Source organism: Struthio camelus, chromosome 24 (genome assembly GCF_040807025.1).
Source record: "Struthio camelus isolate bStrCam1 chromosome 24, bStrCam1.hap1, whole genome shotgun sequence".
NCBI lineage: Eukaryota > Metazoa > Chordata > Aves > Struthioniformes > Struthionidae > Struthio > Struthio camelus.
The window spans coordinates 8,644,618-8,663,484 of NC_090965.1; positions in this window are offsets into that span (position 1 = coordinate 8,644,618).

Consider the following 18,867-nt stretch of genomic DNA (forward strand, 5'->3'; position numbering starts at 1 on the left):
TTTGAATTTCCCAGCCCTCTGAATTTACAGGCTGGAGCAGAAAATCGCAATTTCTTTAGCAGTCTTTTTAAAAACACTTCTACCTGTGAAACGGTTGGTCTAAGTATGCACTTATGATTTCTGTGCGTTCATCCCTGGCAGAAGATGAAAAGTTTTTGTAACGCATGGCTTCCTGATGTCTGGATGCAAATTGCAGGAGTTGTATTTCCTGAAATCAGCATAGAAAAGTTGAAAATGCATTACGTTTGGGAGTAAGCTTGCCTGTCAGTATACTATTTCTATTGCAGCAGCTATCCAATTGGGAAAAAAAATAGTTCATCCTCTCTTATAAGAAAAATAAGCACATGAGTTTGCTGCTTCCCATTTCAGAAACTTTTGATACTTGTAATATTTGCACGTTATAGGTGGCTTATTATAAGCTAGCAATTAAAACTCTTTCTTTCTTTTCCTAAATCAAAGTCAGTTTTAGTACCCCTGACATGGAGGACTGTGAGTACTGCTCAGCAGAGCTATACAGGTGCAACACTGAGCTATCAAACCACCTAGGCCTCTCCCCTCTGTTCTTATTTGTTGTTCTGCCAATTGCAGTCTCATAGGCTTTGCCAAAACACTGTTCCTGATTTACCTGCCCTTTTCATAGCCCCAAAAAACCTTTCTGTTGAGCTTATTTTTGTTAGGATTTTGCACAGTTTGTTAGTAATGAAATACAAGTCAGCCCTCCCACTTTCCCCACAAATGAAGCTCGCTTTTTGATTTTGTAGGTGTTCTGATTCATACATTCTTCTCACAGTGCAAAGCTGGCTGAACAACAATCTGAGAAAGTAAATAGACCTTTTGATTTGGTGCTTTGTGAAGTACTGTCAAAGAGTGAATGTTCCCTGAATTATGTAAACACATGGTAATATTGATGCAGCAACATTTTGATACAGTCCTGCATGCATTTAAGGCAGATCTTCCAATTTGAGTATTTCACAAGTCTCTTAGTGAAACAGTGAGAAATCCACTGAAGCCGTGGATTTCTTCCTGAAGGACGAGCGTAGCACTTTCTGTGGCAGGGTGCATGTCATATATCGAGGAATTAACTCTCAAGGAAGTAACTAGTATCTATATTTCTTTTCTGTAAAAGTAACTTACTCCACGCACACCCGCTCCCTTCACAAACATAGAGATATTATGGAAAACCTCAGAATTGGCTCTCATGTTTGTAAAGCAGCCACAAGCCTATTCTATTCCCCAGAAGAGAAAGGGCAGGAGCATTAGTAAAAAGTGAATTAATTTCATAAGCCAGGCACAGCCAGAAAGAGTTGATATGACTTTAGGGGACAGGGAATGTTAGGCATTGCGTATGCCTACCAATGGCATACACATAGCAATAAAGTGCTGTAGTCTGCCTAGCTAGAGTGTCCTGGAGAAATTCCAACTACAATTCTGTACACGCTCGCTATTAGTTACAGCATTTTTGTTCATATTTGACTAAAAGAGTTCTGTTCTGTGCACTCTTACACACAATACTATTTTTTTCTGATTTCAAATAATAGGAGAACCATGCAACAGATACGCTGTATTAATACTTAAGTTTTCAGATCTGGAATGTGTTATAGGACACCATATGATGAAAGGCACAGGTAAAATCTGTCGGTAATCATCCTTCTTAGTTTTAATGATTATTTCAACCAGACTACTTTAATCATCTACCTTCCCATGGCAAAACTAACCTCTTAAAAAAACAAGGGAACCGCTTGGCTGACCCGAGAAATGCACACATACAATGTGCTCTGAATCACACAGCAAATGTGTGGGAAATCTATCAAAAGAGATTGCAGGAATCCATTTACAGATAGTTCTATTTGGTTTAGTTTGGGGTTTTGTTTGTTTGCTTGTTTTTGTCAGCGGCTATGTAAAGACCAGAAAAAACTGTGAGATTTTAACTTAAATTTTTAATTCAAATACCTGATGAAAGTGCTAAAATTAAATGAGCGTTGCTAGAAACTGCATAATACAAATCTGCACTCTGAGTTAAGCCAAGTGGAAAAAAAAAGTGAGTGGGAGTGCTAACCTGGCTCACAGCCCCCTCTAGTGCAAGTCCACGAGCTCCCACACACGTTCAGCAGCTGGACACAGCGTACAAAAGGCTCCTTGTAGTTAAGCTGTCAAGCTTAATATATTTATTTGTTTCTGTGCTGTTAGAATGATTTCTGTGCAACAGTGTTATTATTTATGGCTATTGTCAGGAGAGGGGAAAAATTTAAGTAGAGTTCAGAGTCAGATAGTTTGCACTGTGTGCATGTTTGTGGGTGAGACAGAGCCCTGATCCATGAAGCCTATCGCTATCTTACAAACCAGATAAATATTTTCAGTGTCATTATACAGGCCTAAATCACATTCGGAGAGACTGCAGAGAGACCTGTAAAGATTCTACCCAATACTGATAAACAAGGTTATATCCTTAATTTTCCAGTGTGGTTTATCTGTCAGATTAGACACATTTAGCTCTGCACCCGAAAGGCAAGCCAACCAAATAACATATTTAAAAATATAAATAAAATGTTACAGTGAATAATACTTGTAGATAGATTGCTCTGAATCTTATCAAATGAAAGGAATGATTTTAGGACCTGAAACGATTTCCGATATCAGATCACGCTTTCATATTTTTATAAAACTAGGAGGGGGGTTTTTGAGACGCAAAACATTCAGCTCTTAAGATCTGTTTGAGCCACAGCGTATCTGCAATATAATATAACCCAAGTTTACGGACTTAATATGGAAATGATTGGGTGAATTTCAAACTGTTATCACATATTTATCAATTCTATCAATAAAGAATGGAAGAGCAACATAAAATTATAATGCAAATAACTAGAGAAAATTTATCTTCCAGGTGAAAAACACTGGATCTTCACAAACCTCTGAGCCATTCTTTTATGCATCTGATGGAAAGTACAGAATTAAAAGGTGCAAACTGCACCTAATCTAATCAAATATTAATTGCTTATTGGTTTAAAGATCACAAGACAGCCCTGCTCTAGACTTGCAAACACTTGATTAATTTTATCTCTGTAAGTTGTTGCCTTCTAGACGCTTCTAGGATTATTTACAGGCTCAAAATCAGGCCCATGTTTAAGCATTTGAAGAACAGGCAGTTGGGACTGCCAAGAATTCAAGGAAAAGAGAGCATCTTTTTTAATGTCTGTTAAATGCTGCGCATGTTAGTGAGGTCATACAAGTAACTGTTGTTACTCAAACAGATGACTGACTTCTGTAGATCCTAGGTCCTAGAAGAAATGTCAAGATACGTTCCTCGCTAAAACTAGACATGAAAGAAATCAATCAGGGTAAATGCTACTCATGAAACTCCAGTTCTTTGACCCTTTTCCTGTAAATACCACATTTTTGAGTCCTATTGCCAATACAGAGTCCGATTGCCATTTTAGTAGCCAGACCATCATCTCTCTGCAGGATCTTGAGCAACCATATTCCTCAAAGTCACAGAACAAAGAGAAATAATCTTTCCCTGTAAAAGAGGCATGCTCATGAGCTCAGAAAATCTTGCTCATTTGTCTGATGGCAGCTTTGAGGCTAGTTTTTTAAATACATGCATAGCACGAGCTCACTAGTGTTTGCAGCAGAAAGCTTAAAATCTAACCCTGCCAGCAGATTACCAGTGAGATGCTGTTTCTGCTTCGACTAGAGTCTTGTAAGAAACAAGACATTTATTTATTTGCAAAGGTTCTTAACAAACAAAAAGGTTTTATTTCAATATATTTTAAGCCAGAAAACAAACCATTAAGACCCCTCTGCAGGATGTCCAAAGTGATGCAATAGAGAATGACACGTTACACATCTTATTAGGTTACATCATTACAGTCAAGTTGACATTGCGTCAAGCTATAAGAAGCTGAAGACGACAGAGACAAATCATCATTAAATTTGGGCTCTATACATCTTGCTCTAAGTTTGGTGGTTTTGTAGATGCTATCATTGACATTCCCTCTTCCTGAGGTCTTTACCTTATTTGCCCAGTTGGTTTGAGCAGGCAGCTGTAACACAACCACTGCACTTGTTGCACCTCAGAGGAATTCAGACTCTGTTTAGTGCCTTGACTTCCTTAATGAGATGGCCAGAATAGAGACCTCTACCCACAAGGGCTGACAAACTGCTATCAGCCAAACCTTCCGGCCTTTCAGCTGGCAACCTCATCCTGAACATACTCTTTGCTAGTCCTGATCACATGACTCAGTCAAGTTATTCCCCCAGCAGGGATATTGAGGCACTCTGTCCAGGGACAAGAAGGCAATGGCTCTAAAATCAACGAGTAGAGAAAAGGAACCACCCTTAACTTCTGCTCTTTGCATTTAGGAGTAGTTTTTGTAGCCTACAGTAGCAAGGGAACACAACGTTTGGCACTCACACAACTTGTGAAAGCAGCCTTAAAAGGGCTGTCTAACTAGAAAACATGTCTTTGCATTTTTACCAACTATAGTAGAGCTAATAAAAAGCTGCAATTTCTCCCTGAAAACCTTTCCTTCCTTAGGACTTTCTCAGAGACTCTTCAGCTGAGAAGAGCTGGTCCCAAGAGTGTTCTCCATCACAGTCCTCATCACAGCGCATGAAAAACCCTCACAACAAACTCGGATAAACTGTCCTTTTGATTTGTGAGGTTCACAGAAAGATCAAGGCTTCAAGCCGCTGAGAAAGGGGAGAATCAAGTAGTAAGTTCCTCCTCTTATTCTGCTGCTGGAAGAGAAGAGAATATTTTATCCTCCCCCGAGTCTCACATCCAAATTTTTGTTATTATTATGCCAGGGAATCACTATTAATTATTTAGACAGTCACCTGAGATCTCCAGAGGCCATTGAGATAGCTGACTTGTGACAGCTGTAATGTCATCTCGTCCCATCTTTTCTTTTTATTTCTATAGTATTTTATTTACTTGCTACCTGTTGTCTACCCACTAAAACGTAATCTAGTAGCAGCAGAAGCTTAGCGCTCTGCTTTAACAGCCTACAACGAGGACACGACCTGAGTTCCGAGACATGACAGCACTAAAAATTCACACCATCACCAGGAATGAAGTAGACATCTGAAATGCATCTGAAATGGGTTTTTAATGCTGTGCTGGAAGGGAGACAGGCCTTCCAGGACATCCATACTATATTGCATTGCCTTGTAGTGAACAAAACAGAGCTTCGGAGCAAACACATACCAAGAATGTTTTCTCATTCATTTGCCCCCTTCCCTCCCCCCAAATTCAATTCTTTCTTCTGAAGGGCCAAACAAGTGCACCCACTTGTTAGCTGACATTAGGCAGCCTTTGAAATATGCCTGCATTTTATCTCTGTTACTGCCACCAAATTTCCTGTGTTCTAGGGCTGATATTTTTCTGAAATACGCCCTAGATACGCTGTAGATGCGTAATGGACAGCACATATCATCAAAGCAGCTTCCTGAATGACCATCCCAAGCAGATAAGTGGAGCAAGGAAACTAAATTGGCTCTCAGATTCCACTGGGCACAAAGAAGTGCGACACCTGCAAGGCTGATTTTACACTTACTCTTCCACAAAGTCCCACAGATTTCTGTTGTTCTAGGAACCACCGGCATATAATAGCAGCTCCAATGAGTTGGAACCTCCTATTATCAGGCAGCAAATCATTCTCCAGTGACCATTCAGTCACAGAGCCTCTGGCCCTGACAGAGCAAGGAGGGAGGAAACATACATACGTTTTACATGTCAATTCAACTGTGTTTTTAAGACTACCATACAGGCAACAAGGGCCCACCGCATTCCCATTAATTCCTGTTTTTGTTCCAGACCCTTTTCATTCACACCTCTTGTGGAAGGCTACAGCTTCTTCAGAGCTTATGTCCATGGACCAGGAGTCAAAAGAAGAGACAGGAATGGGGAAAAATTGTGTGATGGAATACACTACGGAAGACATTGCAAAGATGGTTAAATGTCTTGTGTGTTTTTTTGGAACAGTTCTGTATATTGCAAATGTGAAAAAACACCCACAGCAATATGGGTTAAGGAACGCTTCCCAGTAAAAAAGAGAATAAAAGCAGGCACTAAAACAACAGAAATAATGACCTGACTTCTCAGATTTTGATTCTAAAATGCCTGGTGCCCCAGGCAGTTATCTGAAAAACTTTTCTTCAGCGTAGAAACTCACTGTTTTGCCTCAAATAGTTGTAGTTAACAAATATTCCCTCTGAGCATAACACGCTGTGTGTGTGTGCGTCTGCATAAGACAGGCACTGACAGACAGCCCGTAGCTATATGGAGAAATGGAAATGTCAAGAGAGAATAGCAGTAAATGGAAAAAGAAATATTAGAGTAATATTTCTTAAGCTTGGAAAAAATATTTCCTCTTTCTTCCTGTTTCCCCTTGTCTGGGGGAGCCACAACCTTGAATTTCATCTTAAACTTCATCTTTTACAGAGTGCATTATGGAAATCCCTTCCTCTCCACTAGAATTGTCTTATCACATCTTATCGCACTCAGAAGTGACTATTCCAACCTGCCCATCTTTATCTTGTGAAGTACAAAATATGGTGACATTTTCCTTTGTGGTCTTTATTGAACTGCTGTGCCAATCACTAGGTATGCCAGATCATGAACAAGACAAATCGGAAGATGTTATCACACTTCTGAACATGGTCCATCCAATTTGGTCTACTGCAATCTCCCTTTTTGCTTTTACCCCCTCCTGTTGCTTATGATTTTGTCATATTGCCTAAGCCAAGTGGTCCAACTAAAGCCCCGATTCCATCTGTGCTTTAACTGTGATGGTTACAAAACCAGATCCTCAATATTTAAAGAGTAACTGCTCCCCAGCATGTTTCCAGATGTTCTTGCTTTCATTATTGCCTTACCCTATTACTTAAAAAGTCAACAGTATGTGACACATTAAATATATAATCTACTCTGACTCTCATCTAGATGCTGTTGTCTGGTGGGAGTATCCTATGAGAGACAAGTACATTATTTTTTTTACACAGCTGCTGAAAGGAAATTTGCTTTCAAGTGCTGCCAGAATGCAACAACTAAACATGCTAGGACTGAACTGAATCCCTCTAACCACATACCAGTGGTAGGGCCAGCCTATTGCTCTTTGAGTGGTATATCTCCTTACATAGGCCAGTCCACAGGGGATACAAGGGTAATTCCACCTTGCCATTGAGAAGCTGCCAGTACTACTGAATACAAAGTTTGACTCTTACAGTTAACTTAATTCTTAGCCCATTAGTGCCAAACGTCTTAAAAATCTCAGTGGCTGTCTATACTAGTAAACTAAGGAGGCTGACAGGATGGATCTGAATGCAGCCATTCATACCATTAAATTGTTAGCACAGTCCTTGCACAGTTTGGCCTGAGCCAATCAGCCCACTCTCCCAATCAATGTGCAGCTACAGTTCAGGATTTGTCATGGACCAGAGAATTTTTCCAACAAGAATTTTGCACATAGCCCCCTGTTCTGGGAGGCAAAAGTTTAGCTATGTCATGCCAGTTGGCCCCAGAGCTAGAAAATGGACCCTGACTTTTTTATTTACTAGTGTAAATACTACTAGCCTGTCCAGTTTCAAGTCAGAAAGAAACAGACAATCAAGAGAAAAGGTATCCTAAGTTAGAGCTTAACTCCTTCAGTGTTCTAAGAAGCTCCTAGCCGCTTGTCCAGGGCGGTTTCTGCCCCTAATGAATGAGAATATTAGTGATACTTGATTAACAGTTAATTTTGCTCCAGAATCCAAGAACTCCTGTGCCCCTCAGACATACTTCCTGAATGAAAATATATTGTACAATTTAGCCAGCTGAATAATGAATTATATTCTCATTATACCTCTCAGAGGAAAAAGACCTTACATTTTTCCCCCCTCTAACAGAGGGATTAGATTCATAAAATTAAGAGTTCCTGCCCTCCTGGAAATACTCCCGCATGGATTCTCCATTTTGTCTCTCCCTTCCAACTATGGAACTTCCAGCAGAAGTATTTTATTGACAGCAGCAATGAGGCAAAAACATGGGGAGCACTTGCCTATCACTACCTATGTTAAGTGGATAAGAAGACGATTACTATCCCTGTATCCGTTGGTCTGGCAATTCACCCTAGTAGAAAAAGCATATACTTTAAAAATAATAATAATAATAATAATTACTTCCCTCCATTTGGATTTCCCTTGTCTGAACCCCATTAATATCTTTGTAAACCTGTATTTGATTACAAAATTGTTCAATATTCCATTTAAGATTGTTTCATCTGTTATCCAAGGACGTAGGAGGACTCTGAATTGTGTCATCTTCTAGTCTTTGCCAATAACGTCAGGATTTGATACGGAAACTAGGCGTACTATTATATTCCAATTTGATATTTAAAACATGCTTTGGCAGACAGTTGACTTCTATGGATGCATTTATCTGATTTCTCTCTGCCTTTTTATTCTGAAAATACTCAGATGGAATATGTTTTAGCATATTTTCATTGTGCACACTGAATCTGTATCATTTCCATTTTTTTTTTTTTCCTCCTCTTTTCAAGCTTGGTAAATATAGGAGCATACCAGGAAAAAAAAAGGAAAAATGCAATGACTGCAAATTAGGTAAAATTCAGGCACATGCTATGGAAACAGAAATCTTATAGCTCTAATCTTAGCTACTCGATCCACGTTTTTTCAGACCTCTCCCTTCTTTCTAACTCTTGTAATTCCAATTTTTGGTCTCCAGACTCCTCTGTCACTTTGTCATTCAGTATCATTCTATTACTCCAACTATTCCAGCACTGCCATTTTCACTGAGATCTACAAATACACCTGACCTCCAAAAAACCACACAGGCAGTATTTTCAAACAAGTCCAAAACATTTATTTAAATTTCACTGAGAATTACGTATCTAATACATTTTAATCTTTTCCCTCCTCCTCCACAAATTCAATAACTTTAATCACCATCAGTGCTATTACTAGACTGATATTGCAAGGCTGGGCAGGGTCTCTAGCAGATGTCTACACTAGTGCCAGCAACAATGACTAAATTCACACAGAAGTTAAATAAATGATGTGACTTAAATCGAAATATTGATATGCTAGAACTTAGGCACTTGCTTTAATACCTTGCTTAACTATGGCTGATACAGGCCCATACTCTTCCATCTTACTGCACTTACGTTTCTACCCTCCCATCAGTATACCTGCATATGCTGTGCTTATGGTCCCTAAGGGAATATCCTAAGGATATATTCTTATTCAAGTTTCATAAGACCCGGGTTATTTTGTTCCCTTATCTCAATTATTTTTGTTCTAGGCTCATAAGGTTGCTAGTCCTGGTCTTAGAGTTCTCACAAAAGGAACTGGTTTTCCCTGGACTTGCCTCTTGCCTGCTGCAATTCCTTCCAACTCTGTACATCCTGAATATAGCCTTCTATTTTCATTTTATATACAGCATATTCTTTGTTTTCGCCCTTCATCTCTTTACCTCTTATTGCACATAGAACCATTTTGCAGCAGCACTCAGCATTGTGGCTGTGACTATCATGACAGGTTCATCAACATTACAGAGGGGAACAGATTTATTAGTTCATCAAGTCCATCAGCACTACCCCCACAGCAAGGGTACAATCACTCCCTGGAGGACCTTTATTTGTGCTTTATTCTCTGCCAGGTACCAATGCTGGCAGTCATCTAGCAATCTGGAAGGAGATTTTCCCGCAGGGAAGTCCTTTATACTTAGATGCTAGTGACTATCTCAATCCTTTAGATATCTTGTTCAAGGATGGCACCTTCAAACTCATCTCTGATGGTTGTCCCAGTGGGAGTTAAATACCTTATTGTGCCCTCCAAAGGGTTAGGAGATATAAACCTATTAGTTTGGTCTTCCCCCCCCCCCCCCTTTTGGTGAAACAGGGTAAGCCCGCCCCCCCCCCCCAAAAAAAACATCTTTGTTTGTCCACCAGTCTGTACTGCAGATTTCCGCTGTATCTAACCAGCAATGAGAGGTTACCCTGATGAAATACCTTCCAGTGAAAGGCTTTAAAAAAAGTATTTTAAAAGGAGATGGAAATAGTCTTCTACAAAATACTGATGGCTCGTATTTACTCATGGTGTTCCTGCTTCACACAAATACCACATCACAGGCATGGTTGGTGTACATTAGGATTAATCCCTTTGAAAACACTAGAAATACACTATTAAGGATCAGGCTATGGAACAATTCGACAGAAAATTGGGAGACTGCTGCTCATGATGGATCAATATTTATATGGAAGTGATACAAAATGATTAGGAAAGGCAAGCCGAGCTGCTGCAGTAAGATTATCTACCAAGCAGAAGTGACACAAACTGACAAGATAGGTGAAGTCAGCTACTGTCATAATGAAGTTTACAGTATAAAAGCAATACCAATTCAGTTGATGAAGCAGTTTGCTAGAGGAAAAAGAAAAACATCAGGTTTATAAATCAGAGACCAACTAATGAAAAGGGAGAAGGGAAGAGAAGAGAAGCAATGGAAAAAAAAAAATCAAAACAACAAACTGGCAGCAGGAGAGTCTTTGGTTACCAATTGAACAGGGATAGCTAACTATCTCATTCCTGTGGAATATGAAAAGCCCTCTTCTTTTAATGAGTATTTCTGCCACTTGTAATTACTCCCATATGGATAACTGTCCTAATTCAATTAAGTATCTATTTGTAATGAACTCTGGTGAAGACAGTTCAGTTATGAAACCAACAGCATTATGGAATAATTGTGAACACTGCTGTAGCAAATGGATTCCTCTAGACAGGGTAGCTTGTGAGTGGGCCAGAAAATTGTATATTCAATATATCAATATATAGTTATTCATATTTAAGAGAGTCTCGCATCTACTTTTGGCATACCTTCATGCAAAACAAACAGTCTGAGAGTGGTCACACAACTTTTTGCACAGCTTTAGAATTCTAGTAATATGTTCAGTTATATATTATCCAGTGTTTTTTCAATTGCCATCTCTCCCTCTTCCACTCTTACTCCATTGAACACTGAATTTTTGCACATTTTATGATCTCAACATGCAGTAGAATCCACCATACAAACTCAAAGAAGATTTTAAAAAGTCATTTAAGATATGAGAAAATAAAGGTTACAGATTGTTTCAATTAAAGCTACACAAGATGCTGGATTCCCTGGATTATGTTTTCCACATTTCAGTTTTTGTCCATGATGTGCAAACAGCCCTCTAAAGAATCCTGCCCTCAGTATTTTTCCCTTTTCTTAATCCTAATGTACAAAGTCTGGCCTTCTGGGATATTAAGAGAATCTCATAAAGACAATCTAACTTCATATTGATTCTATTTCCCAGATCCATAAAATGTGTTGCCTTAGGAAACACGAGAGCATGAAGAAAAAAATGCATGGTTTATTTTAAATATCATTTCTAGCAAAAGGGAAAAAAAACACAAATGGGGAAAAAAAGCACAGAAGATGATGCTTGTTTGCTAAGATTGTGCTATGTGCAATACAAACTGACAAGGGAAGATGATGATCATTGTTTGAATAACATCAATATAAACACAGATGCATATGAAACTGGCAAGGGAAACTGAAGATCCAAACTCTGAATAACACTGATGAACCACTAAATATTATTCAGACAGGGAGGAGGAAGGGAGGAAAAGCAGAGGTCGGCATGTGAGAGATCAGGAATAATATTTGCTCCAAGTTACCACTGGGCAGTAAAAAGGAAAGTCTAATAAGGCCTTCATGGCTTTTTCAGATCCTACTCTGTGTCTTTCTTCCACCACCATCCCCATCTGGATCATCATTGTTATAAATCACAGTTAATTGGGGTTTCAGGTATTTTCTGCAAATTGCTTAGGTGTAATTAATCCTGCCTTGGAACACGAAGGTCAGTGCTGCTCAGCCATGGGGTAAGCTGGTGTTTTCCAACACATGAAAAGGAGATTCATCTTATCCTTACAACTTCAACATAACCCTATTACACGCACAGACTCCTACACGTACAAGATAGTACAAAAACAAAATTGGGAAGGAGAAGAAATTAAATGCAGTAATGAATGCTGGAACTTGTGCTTTTTATTCTGGTATCAATGCAAAAACTGATGGCAATCCCACCCTAGATGATCTGGGAGGCATTTTTTGTTCTTTCGTTTTCCAGAAAACTGTTTAAGTGTCCATCCCTTTAAGAAATTTGAGCATGCACTTTCAGAATCTCCTCCAGCCTTTTCACACTTTTTTAGATGATACACACACAGATTTTGTTCAGCCTGTTCTGTCCTCATTCCTTATCAATAGAACCATTCTAGTTTTTATAAGATTTTTCTGGAGAACTTTTGAATAAGAGTAGGACGCCTAACTGCCCTCCGAGGCCATTGAAGACATCTCCGCCATTGTCTTTTATCCGAGACAGTCAATCACATAAGATACCACTTATTATTAAGGAGTCACATCTTCTCTGAAGGCAGGAAGCTTCCACAGATTTCCCCTTAAGCTAATGAGATTTGCATTGCTAAACCATTTTAAAAAATTAGTTCATCTTTCCCTCTGAAGACTGAGACGCCTGACAAATATAAATGAACGCACAGCCAAACGGTTCCTGTGAGCAGGATACTGGTCAGGAAGGGAAAGTTAGAATACAGGAAGGCATAGTAGCTTAGGGGCACACGAGCACAAGAGGCTCATGGCAAAGTTAAAAACAGATCACAAAGCTTCTGAATTACATTCCCATGTTTTAATCCACAACTCAGTCTCAGTTAAGAGCCACATTTGGGTGGGACTTTTCACAGAGGGAGTCTTCATCTAGTTTTTGATGAAGTACTAGAATGCACTGTTCTAATAACATTAGGAGAAGGCTTTGAGTGGTTTGCAGCTCCTGAGAGCTCAGCCACAGATAAACAATGAGGAAACACCAAATCAAGGAGAGGCACAGGTGTGCAATGCAAACAGCACACTACAAGGCACAAAAGGCACACAAGCTGCGAGCAGCCAGAGCAGTAGCCAAGCTCCCACATGGGGTGCTGCTGCCTATTTTGCAGGGTGCAGTGTGCAGACACAATTACCTCCCTCCAACCACTCAAGTCCAACCCACCCACCCCTGTTACAGCATCATCGTTCTCAGCTGCAAGGAATCCACACCAGTGGGGAGTTTGCATTAAGGCAATCAAGAGCACATTCATGAAAGGTGCTGGAGTCAAAAGTACCCCAGCTGAGTGGCTGAAATATGCAACAACAGTTTAACCCTTTTAAACAGTGTATAAATATGACAGATATAAACAGTATAACCAAAAGTTTTGGCTGAAGCTTTCAATATAAATCGCTTAAGAGTTGACATTTGAGAAGTTAACATGACAATTCATTGTGCTAAATCAATTACTGACTATCAATATAGCATTTAGTGATGTATAATTAGTAGGTAAAAGACATATTTAACTGTATTTTATACTAGTAATAAGGGCTACATGAGCAATAGCTGTATAACTACATTTTATGAATACAGGAAACCTTTGAGGAATGCTTTGAGATTTAATTGACATTTAACAAGATAACTACAGCAAGTTAATTACAAATTATATGCTAAAAATATGAATTAACTTTAAATAATATTTTAGCTTGCTGTATAACTATAGTGGCTTGTTTTTTGCCAGTGAAACACCTAAATGAAACAGTTCCTTCACACAGCATTGTTCAAATTCATTTTCCACAAACTAAAGCCTGCATTACCAGCTTCTCATTTTGAATCTTTTTTTGGTAGAAAGAGGCTAAGTTGAGCTGCTTAGTGAAAGATTTATTTCCACAGTTCTTCGTACTTTCTTAAAACAAGTTTTCTCTGACATTTCTGTAAACATCCAGAAAAAAGATTTCAGTTCAGCTTTGAACTCAGAAGAAAAAATGCGAAGTAAAGTACTGATAAGCATTTAGACTCCCTGCAAAGTGATACATCAGGGATTCCGATAGTGCTAATACAACCAGAAATTTGCAGAATAAAACAATTCTGAACTCCTGGTTCTGTTATGGATGTATGTAATCATAAAGAAAATATAAAAGCAGGTTCTCTAGCACAGCTGTATTATTTTTAGATCTATTAGTGCAAAGATGATGGAAATCTGGCTCAAAATAAGTTTGCTATAGATTCCCAGGGGAGTCACAGAGCTAACGTACAGGCATAGGCCTTTTTTCACCTGCCTCCAGCCACATTGCATGAATAATATTTCCATACCTGAAGCATCTAGCAGTCCTGGGTCATCAGAAAGACCTGCAAAAGGTAGCAGGGTCTGCAAGTCAGGCTCTGAATTGAGCGTCCTGAGATCTGAAGTCTCTACAGTTCAGCCACTGATACGCTTCACGATTTTGCACAAGTCTCTTCACGTCTACAAATCACGTTTGTTTGTTTTTTCCCCTCCCTGCCCTACCTTATTTTGCCCGTAAATCATCTAGAGCTTACCTCATCCTCACTGGGAGTTTCTGCAGCCCCTCACTCTGCAAGTTTCTGATCTGGAAGCGTTACTCTGGCTGTAAGGGGAGAGAATTAAGTGATGCAGGAAATCAAACTGACCCCGTTACAAAGAAAAAATAGCACAACTTCCACCTTCCTCCTGTCTCTTGCTCACTACGTCCCAGCCAACTCCAAGGTCTATCTTGCAATTTATTTTTGCTACTATGCCTTTGTTAGCATTCTGGACCAGATACTCCAGATTATGCATACACAGAGCACACATGATTTAGTGCCCTTGATCTTGAAAGTGTTGCTTACTTCAATATATCACAGGAGGAAGTGGAGAAACAAGACGATAAAACAGTGAGGGATAGGCAGGATGACCTGATCTGTACCTGAGTTTGCAACTTTGTGCAATTAATGTAAATTGAGATTTTTTTGTTTTTTTTTTTTAATATGAAAATCAGACACAAACAGAACATTTTAGACAAGGGATTCACATTCACTATCTTTATTCTTGGCCAAATGCCTGAACCTACATACGATTAGAAGATAAGAAAAGCTTAAAAAATAAAAAGCAAAGCCAAAAAGTCAGTTTGTCCCTGACCTCTCCTCTTATTCCAGGAAGGACAAGAGAGTAAAGTGCCAGAGACTCTTAGAGGGTCATGTTTTTTTCCTGGCTATAACCCTTGCCTAATGCTCGCAAAACCAGAGACGGGGTAGAAGAAATTAGAAAAAAATGCATCAGAAAAAGAGTAAAATTAGGAAAACACAGGATCTGGGCAGAGCTTCCTCTTACAGTGCTCTCACACAGACTGTATATTCTAGTACTGCTGATTCACTAGAACTGTAACACAAATAACCTCAAGTTATAATCATAAGACTACAATAGTTAGTCATTGCCATTATACCATGAGGCAAAGCTTCATCTGAGACTTCAGTTGCTGACATAAGAAGCCATGGCTACTCATAAACATCCTCTTCTTCTGATACTTCTCTACAGTGTGTATAGTTCCTCTACTCAACACTAGCAGTATCAAGTAAACTATAGGTGCCATGACACTTGCAACTATATCATAACAACCTTAACTCACTTGAAAGAATTGGGCTAGATATACCCTGTTTTATTCCCACCTTCTCTAAAAATTGCAAGTTTATAGTCAAACAAAGATACCCCTTTTAGAGGAAGCCAGCCCTCTGCTCTTCTTGAGCCTGGAGTCCCCACTCTACCTCGAACACAATCTGGCCCACCACCTTCTATATAATAAGCAAATGGTGCGTTTCTGCTCTAACAAAGCCATATCCCTGCAGCCTGAAAAACCTAAACGTGAAGAGATGCAGAGCTTCTGCTGAAAGTACTCCTCCCCCATTAGTGCTAACCCTGATCTATAAAATAGATAAACCATAAAGTAATCATACCACCCTTTTCTACAGTTAATACTAAGCCCTCTAGCAAGCAGAAGCATGGCCCAGATTGCTGTTTTTACCTGCTCTGTGGTCTCGGGTGACTGCCTGTTTGCTAGTTTGCTACAGCTGTGTCTTCAGAAAAACTTTATTACTACAGCTCTTCTTAAAGAGGCAGGCAGAGCTTGTAGGTGAATTCCTTATTAACGAGTTGTGGTGTTTTTTTTTTTTTTTTAAATCATGCTAGACAAGGAGAGAAAGCGTTATCCACTGCTCCTTCCTGAAACTCTCCCCAGTAGTAATGATGGATCCTTTTCAGGACAAGGGGTTCTGTCCTAAGACCCATGAGGAAGCTTTGGAGGTGTTGATATACTTCTCTGTGAAAAGTATCTTAAAGAAGATAAAATAGATGTTTATATGGGTTCCTCTTTTTATTTTTACTTGGACAGTTGATTAGTCTAGATTGATTTTTCTGCATGAGTGGGAGAGGCCTAAGGTTAAAAGATAAAAGGGTAGTTTCCTTTTAAAATGTAATTTAGATTTTTCCGGTATTACCTCTAACATCAACACAAAATCACTTCAGTCTTCCAGGAGCACCTGAGACCCATTCTACAGCTGCATGCACGTAGGAAAGATCTACTGCGGCAAACAGAACAGCTGAGGGCTGCAACGCTTTCAGTACCTGCTATATGCAGTGCATCTTCTGCCTGGAGACTCTGAGCTTGTGGTCTTTAAATACGAGCCAAACAGGAGAGATTAGGGGGAAAAACAAGTTTTGCTGAGGAGTTTTGTCTTTGGTTTATTTATTTATTTTTGCTGTAATCAGTGCAGATTTAGAATCTCAAGTCTTGAGCATGCATCTTTAAAAAATTTGATCAGAACCACAGAGATGCCTGCTCAATCCCAAGAAGGTGAAGTTTGCGCTAAAAGATCATTTAGGCAGTTAGGTTTCAAAGTACTCAGCGATCCAGACTAGAAAGATCCAAAACAAGTGGCAGCTGACTCCATCTTTTCTTATCACCCAAACTGAGCTATGAACCATCAGGGCTCTGCCCAAATCCATGTTTTTATAAGCTATGTATTGGGTCCTCCAGACTTTTACTGCATCTTCTGATCAGTGGAGCTCTTGGAGGCTTGAAAACAGAGGACAACATACAGGTGCCTGGTGATTCAGGCCTATCACCTGAGGAAATCCCTCCTCTGCCACAGTGACCCTGTCCTGCAGGAGCAATTAAACCATTCACTGCACAGAGCCGGCAGAGGGCCAGATCCTAAGCTGTTTTAAAAAAAAAAAAAGGCAAGGCCTAGAACTATGGAGAGGATTTCAGATAATAAAGCTCCTGCTAGCTCCTGCTAGTAACAATAAATAAGGGGTGAAAGAGGACTGCATTATGAAAGTGCCATGAAGTTAAGACTTGAACTTCAGGTTGAGCTCAAGTTTGAGGACTTTGTTATCCTAACTTCTCCATGTCTTTCTTGTGACAGCTCTATCCATAGAACAGAAGATCAGAACTCCTCACTTTGAGCAAATATTAGTTAGCTACTGGGATTTTCATTTTGTTGAGGAAAAAATATCTGTACAACGTGTGTACCCAGCCCAGTGGGCTGGGCTGGGTAGGAATGGCTGGATCCTTCATCAAGAATAATTGAGCTGATACATTTCAGCATTTTTCTTCGAATAAATTATTTGCAAATAAACATTTTCATTATTCGACCATCTCTGATGTTCCATTAGCATTCAGTGAATTATTTATTCAGCAGCTTTTCCCATCAATCACTGAATAAATTATTTGCAAATAAATTATTCTACCAGCTTTTGCTTTAAAGATGTCCCTTTGAGAACAATAGCATCCCAGAATAGCAAACAGGCAAAGGGAGTAATTTAAAAGGCCTGATTCTCATCTTGGTTGTCCTAGTATAAATCTGAAGGATTATCACGGAAACTCATGGCCTTTTCTGTAATTTACACCTGTGTAAATCAGCTCAGATTGTGGTACAGAGTGCTCCAAATTGTTGACGCCAGCACAAAAATTCTCTGTGCCCTCAGAACCAAGTCTTGGCCTATAACTTAATAAGCAGTTCAGTTTTCCAACCCACAAAATTGATCTGGATTCAAGTGACCTCTAAGTAAATGGACAACTCAGCTCTCATAACTGTTCAGGGAGAGATGGGTATCGTAGCACTATCCCGGATATCTCTCTCCTTCCTAGTCAGCCAGTCAACTCTGTTATTTTACCTTTTTTTGCATAATGCATTCAAATCTAGTCAGTACACCAAGCCTCTGTGTAAGTCTTGTTTGTGTCTGGGCCAAGGAGGATGAAAGCCTGTTAGAACTAAATGAAGGCTACATTTATGCCAATTTTAAGGAATAATTGAGGTGCAGCGCAGGGGAATTTGCAGAACTCCTGTCCTTCTAACAAGAAAAAGCTTCTTTTGTTAGGCAGTACAAAAAGTCACCCTCATTAAAACAAGCCATCTTTATCAAAACCACATGGAGGATTTATCATCTCACCCATATGCTGGTGCCTTTCAGAGAGATGAGGAAAAAAAAGCGGGGGGAGACAGAGCTTGGAGCCCTCATTTCAAGAGGGCTAATTATCAAAGCGGCATGGTCCTCGTTTTGATATCAATCAGGACAGCCTGCACGTGGTTGTGCCAATGTTTTAATAGCACAAACCCTACCTGGGTTGCCTGGTAGTATCGCTACAATAAATAATTGCTAATTTGCACAAAATGAACAAATCAGACCCAGTGTAATTGTATGAAGGGAGACAATCAAACAGTAACATTAAGATATATAATTGAGTTAATATCAGACGCTCTTCCCCCTGTGAACCTTCCTTCATCCTCAGAGTAACTGTATAATGACATTTATGTGTAATAGACTTGTGACATTATAAATGACACTTATGTCAGGATTGTCAGGCTGTGACAGCCTCAGAGACAGCTCCAGTGAGAAATTAATCACTTCTGAGGCTTGAAAGTTGCTCATTTATCGCTGCCAAATAAGATCTTGCAGAAACGAGAACGTGCACTGAAACGG